Below are 6,798 nucleotides of genomic sequence, written 5' to 3'. Positions count from 1 at the left end.
GGAAGTAATTTAATAAGTATAGGACAGAGTAAAGCCCCGTAATTTTCCTGATTAATTCCCAAAGATTCTAAATTCCTTATTTCAGTTTGACAAGAATCAAAAAGTTTTCTTAATGAAAAAATATCTGTTGATTTTTCTACTGGGGTTAAACTCAACAATTTATTCAAATGAGAGTTAATTATCAACGTTTTCTTGCCAAAGCGTTCTTTTAATGTTTCAATTGCTGATACATAATTATTATTTGTTAAACTGAATCCTTTAATCGCATCTGAAGCCGATCCCACTAAATATGTTTTCAAGTAATTAAACTTTTCAACATTCGACAAACCAGTGTTTTTATCTATGGCAGATTCGAACTGATCGTAAAATCTTTGCCAGTCTGCAGGATCGCCAGAAAATTTCTCTATAGTTAAAAGAGGCAGTTTCACAGAAGAAGTTTCATTTATTCTTATATTAGTGTTTATCTTCGGTTCGGAAATGTTCGAATTTAACTCAGGAGACACTATCGACAGTTTTTCTATTTTTCTGTTTAATCTGCTTTTACTTCGTACAATATTTGTCAAATATTCATCACACTTTATAATTTCTGTATCGATTTCATTTACATCCGTAATACCCTGCTGAATTTCGAGATCAATTTCTTTCAATTGTTCTTGTTTTAATATTAATTCAGACATTAACTCATCCAATTCATCTATTGTAACCTTATCGTCTTGATAAATGTTTTCGATTTTGGTTAATAACTTAGTTGTTAATGACCTTATCGTAGTACGCTTTTGTTTGGATTTCTCCATCTTAATTTATAAGCGAACTATTTATACACTTAAAGTCACTATTCTATGAAACTAAATTTCTAATCGAAAATAAACAAGAAATCTCTTAATGGCGGTCCCTGTTCGGGCGCCAGAAAATGTTCAATCTAAAATGAATTCCTGTTTTCAATATGAATAGTGGAAAATGTTCCACTTACCTTTAGACCGCCAATTTGATGATTCATAAGCCTTTATTTTTTAATTACAAATAGATGAAGATGAATTTACAAGAAATGGTAAATGATGATTATAAAGTGATGAAAACATGGAGTTAGATATTAGCGCTGCATGGCGCGTCTCTAGTTACATTACATCTGCTTCTACTGTTTTTAAGTTTTTGAGAAATAAAAAGTTATTATTTCTGTTGCGCCAGTGGCGCCATCTGGGGGTAGTTTTCTGGGATGACATCTGGGGATGAGGGCTCGTTACAGGCTAAATACCAAATATTTGTATGTTGCATCTCTAATTCAGAAGCAGCAATTGTTGTTTATTTTTAAAAATTTAATTTTTTTAATTAAAATTTTACAGTGTTGAGCATAATCTTGTATGTCTTTACAATTTAATAACTCCTTGAAAAAGTTTTTTTTTGCAATAACGGACCCTATTTGCACAAATTCATAAAAGCGGACCCTGGTTGAAAGAATGTGAAGAGTTTTTTCACAATTTCACGAAAAACGGACCTTTCACAAAATGTCTGGACAGACCCCTGCTACATAACTTCTACTTTATTTGTTATACTTTTCATCATCTGATTATTTCATTAAAGAATTTTTCTTCACTGAAAAATAAAGTATTTATTTCAAATAAAATTTTATTTTTCCCAAAGTAAAAGAGAGTTGGTATAAAATCTTATTAATATTTAAAAATTATGTTCTAAAATAATTGAAGAGAAAAATGAAAGAAGAGAAAAGTAATGAAAATTTAAGTTTCGGTTGTTGCACCTTTAATTAGTCACTCAAGTGTAACAGCTGGTAGGAAAAAAATATTTCCTAAAAAGATTTTTTGTAATAAAAATATGCTGTTTGCATTAACTCTTTGATTTATAGTACTTTGAAGATTGGTGAAAACATTTTCTTTTAATTTTTACTTGTATGAAAGTGAGTTAAACGTGTCAATTGGCGATGCCTTTAAAAATATTTGACCTGGATCTGAAATTTGAAGTCCCTGAAATTTAAAACTGATACAATTTCTTCATTTTAAGAATTTTAGTTGTTTAATAAGCTTTATAAAAAGTATGAATTTTTATTATGGAAAAAAAATCACTTTTATTTTATACAGAGACCTAAGTTAGTTCGAAATTTTAATTAAAGATTTATGTATCCTGATTGCATGCTAAAAGATAATTCGGATAGTGTAAAAAGTTTGAGTTAATTTTGAATAGCAGGAGGCACATTTAAATTTTAGCTACATTTATTGAACACAATTTAAGTGTAACTCTTTTCGACAACATAACAAACAACGTCATTGAGATTCTTAGGTTCTTAGGACGATTAAACACTTTCTATATGATTTTTTATTGAAGCCAAAAAGTGGACCATTATGAGTTTCCAAAATCTGAAGACACATGATTTGAAAGGTAGCTGAGGTAAAATATGCAGACCAAATGTTTTGCTCTCGTAGTCTTGTAAACAGTTTTTAAAGATAACTGGTATAGAATATCCCAACCAAATACTCTGATTGTATATTTTTTTAAAGTAACTGGAACAGAACCCCAACCTGACACTTTTTAATTTCACTATATTTTATTAATCGCGTTCAATAGCCAATCCATATCTGATTTGTGCTTCATAATGTTCGTATATATAAAGCCCTGTAGTTTGAACGAAACCCAGAAAACAAAAGAAATCATTAATCAAGCCTTTTACATTTTATTTCTATAACCAGCATTGAAGAGCCCACTTATTTTTGAGTTCACGACTATCAATGTTAAAATCCATACTCTTTTAAAATCCAACCCAAAAAACAGAGGAACTCTTAGATCAAGCTTTGAGAGAAATAACTTTTGTGGGGGACTTTTTGTTAGGGCCGGAATAGCCTGGTTAGCAGGGCACTGGACTCGCATTCGTGAGAACGGGAGTTCGAATCCAGCCGGCCGTAGACTTCCCCGTGTAGTAAATGGTGACTGGTGCACATTAAATCTGTCGGATCACAAAGTCCTCCATGTTCCCATAACAAATTAAACCTCTGGGGGTACTGAATTGGAGTTTGATCGTTCTCTGGTTCAGGTCAAAATTACGATCTGTGGATGCCTGAATGGGTCCACCCTCTAAACGGGTGTGTCAGAATTCGAATTTTCTACCACAGATGGCACCAATGGAAAATAAGAACAATCGCACCCCTTGCTTTAATGGCAAACAACAACAACATTATATTAGCAAATTCCAAACTACTAATATAGTTTTTTAATTACTATATAGTTAATTACTATATAGTTTTTTTAACGACTATATAGTTAATATAGTTTCTATCCCGGCTATAGATCGCGCCACTGGAAAACAAGAACAATCGCACCCCTTTTGCCTCAATGGGAATGACAACGACAACAACAGGATTTTTGGGTGGAAGTAATTACATGGAAAACTACGAAAAATTTCGATAGTTATCACGAAAGCAAGACGGTTCTCACTAATGATTCGCTTACCCCTGAGGACAATTTTTGCGTCAGTACTGTACGATCAAGAAGTTATAAAAACTCACGTGTGCTTGAGAATTTTAAATAGCACTACATTGAGGAAAATGACGAAAACTTCCCCTGTTTAGCCCGAAACCAAAGAGACTAACCCAACATCAGTATAGCTATAAGAAATGGCCAAATGTATACAGGGCAATATCACTTATCACCGCTAGATTACGATTTCAGTTCATTACATTTTTATCAATAAGAAAATGCGAATATTTATAGTAATCGTTTTTTGATAGCCGTAGTTAAAAATGCACATTAATAATTCTAACCTGACATATGTTTCCCATTATTCCCCGCATAGTTTTTTACGTTAAAGAGTCACAGCCGGCGTAAACTAAGATAATTAAAACAAATATCCTAGGCATTCAGCAAATAAACTATGATGTATATATATATATATATATAATTTNTATATATATATATATATATATATATAAGTACAATTAGAATTTTGAAGAAATAATTATTTTTAGTTTTTGCAACTAATAGTATAAGAAAATTATATATGCTTTGAGCTTATTGTTTACTTTCTACAAATAGTCTAAAAATATGTAATATTGTATCTTAATCATACATCTACTTTGGTTGTATACCTCAATTTAAAAGTTTGTATCATTGTACAAATTATTGGAAATCATTAAAATAAATCGGCGATTATTATTCTATGTAAATACTCTTAGGTACAAAAGTTTAGGATTGTACTACTATACAATAAACAATTAGTAAGTACCAGAGATTATGTTTCAAAAAGTATTTTCTTCAAGTTTAAAAGTACAAGAAATACCGAGATGTGAATTGAAAAAAATCGTTTCATGAAATAAATACATTCTTACAAAGATATAAATAAATTTCACAGCCGTATTTAAGATAATTCTAAAAAAAAAATATACATATATATAGTTATTTGCTTACCTATATAAATTGTCAAGTATCCATAAAAACTCAAAAAAATGTACACTTTTTTTACAGTCTTTTCAAAGAACCGATCACTTTTTTAAAAAAATTCCTTTAAGAAATACAATATTTATTTTTTATTCGAAAACTCTCCCATTTTCAAAAATGGAATAAAAACAACTCACAATCCTTTCACGAAATTTCATTCCTTTCTTTTCATCGCATTGTTAATGAACAAGTTGTTATGAAAAAAAAAAGAAAGGTGAGAAGTTGGTAACAATTTTGAAAACATACATCCATTGAAAAGCGGTTTTCACTGCCTAACAGACTTCTCACTAATGCTTATCGCATACTTACACAAGGATTTTGCCTCTAGCTCCTACGCCAGCGACCTCTATCGGTTCACTTACACACTTCCCTTCCGATAGAAAGGAATTGCATCGTTGATTTTTGAAAGTAGGCCAAAAATAGAGAATTTGAAAGTAAAATACGTTTTTTTTTTATCCATCATCTGTTTTGAAAGTAAAATATGATTTTCTGCGTGAAATGGATATGAAATTTATGATTTGCAATTTTCAAAATGTATGAAAATAAATAATCTTTTTTTAGACTTTTCAGGCTGTATTCCAATTGAAATAACAAACGATGGTGTAATCATAAAAAAAAAATTAGAGTTGCGTGGGGGTAAATAAATTGAACTTCCAATTTAAACTTTTTCACCATTATTGTCAATTCTATTCATCCATTTTCATTCACTTTTAATCATTCATTCAGAACAAACTAAAAAATGTGCATAAATAGTAAGATTTTAATCAGGTAAAAAATTATTCAAGAAATTAGTTGTTCTATAGTTTAACTAAGGTGATCCATTAAATTGAGTTTCACTTTTCTAACTACAAAGATCATCTCAAAGATGAAACTTGGTTTAAAAATTTTTATATCTGTAATTAAAGTAATGATATTTATTTTCCGATACTTAAAATATTATTTCGATATCCCACGATACTGCCAAACAATTAGGACAATAGTTCATGGAATCAAGCATTAATCACTTTAAAAACAATAATAAACGTCTTAAAATATTTTTATAAAAAAAGAAACTAACATAATATTATTCAATAACATCTGAAGAATCAAGTTAATCTACTATTTTAGGCCAAGCATAGATATTTTATAAAATGTGGTATTAATTTCATTGAAATCTACTTAGATCAATTCATAAAGACAAAAAAAAAGTTTCGTGCAGGAAAAATAATATTTTATTTCAGAAATAAAAATTATGCAAATTACTTCGAAAAAAAGACAAATTCGTAAATGATTTTATAATTTAAAGGTCATATGATCTGCTCTAAATTAATAATCATAATCGAAGCTATAATTAAATTTTGAGTGTATGACTTTTTTTAAGATTTGATTACTCCGAACCTATTTGACTGATTTTTTTCAAATTTTGTACTTTGTCTTTTATAATAATTTTTTTCAAAATGATGTAAAAATTTGTTTACCATACAATTAAATTTTTTTCCATCTTTATGAAATCAAATAATGAAAAATAATAAATAATTATTGAAATTTTTTTGTATGGAATTACTTTTAAATAATAAAGTTTTTTTATTGCATAAATTACATAAACTAGTTACAAAAAGGAAACATAGTTGAAAAAACCTACTTAAAAATATTCCTATTTCAAACCAAAGCACACAGTTTTCTAAAAATCTTTAACCAAACTGAAATTTGAGAACAAACTACGCCCACGTCAGCTTCGGTTGCCATTTTTATATTTTTCATTGTTTTCTTCTTTAGAATTTTCTATTGGTTTCAAATTTCTCGTGGAATTTCTGCAGCATTGCGCAACTTTCCTTCGAAATTGTAGTATTTAACTGCTTTATGCATAGTTTTTTATTTCTCTTTTTACTATAGTTGGTGAATTATTTCGATAAATAATAAAATTCGTTCTTGTAGAAGAAACAACTATATGACATTGCAAGAACATTTGGTTTGGTTGGACCACTAAAAATAGCGCGTTTTATGTTGACATGCCCTTAAAAAATCAAGTGCGAAATAAGGAATTTTCACTTTTGTTTCACTGTAGAAAAAAAATGGTCTGCAAGGAACAATATTCATCAGTTTCTTTAAATGCGAATAGAAAGACGTATTTGTTGCGATTTTAGATATAGTTTTTATTAATTCTTTTTACTTGTTTTTCGTTTATATATATATATATATATATTCTATCTATTTATATATTTCACTATCTATTGGACTATTGGAAGCAGTATAGTTATTATTCATTTCGTTAGGTTGTCTTAAGTAATAATTTAAGTAGTATCAGTAGTTAATTATACGTCAAGTATTTATTCAGAATAATTTTGTATTTTTATAAAAATAAAAACTTAGTTACGAAGTTAT

The 6,798-nt window shown here is 28.9% G+C and overlaps 1 protein-coding gene across 1 annotated transcript in view; it reads right to left on the bottom strand.

The window, feature by feature from the left end:
- The window catches only part of LOC122268729 (leucine-rich repeat-containing protein let-4-like), a 212,284-nt gene extending 207,552 nt beyond the window's left edge, over positions 1-4,732 (bottom strand). Inside the window, exon 1 of the mRNA XM_043038834.2 lies at positions 4,408-4,732. The gene's annotated coding sequence lies outside the window, so the exon portion shown is untranslated. The remainder of the gene's footprint in view (positions 1-4,407) is intronic.
- Between the last annotated feature and the right edge of the window lie 2,066 nt (positions 4,733-6,798).

This window comes from Parasteatoda tepidariorum, chromosome 10 (genome assembly GCF_043381705.1).
Source record: "Parasteatoda tepidariorum isolate YZ-2023 chromosome 10, CAS_Ptep_4.0, whole genome shotgun sequence".
NCBI classification, from domain to species: domain Eukaryota; kingdom Metazoa; phylum Arthropoda; class Arachnida; order Araneae; family Theridiidae; genus Parasteatoda; species Parasteatoda tepidariorum.
This window is presented reverse-complemented; position numbering and strand designations above follow the sequence as displayed.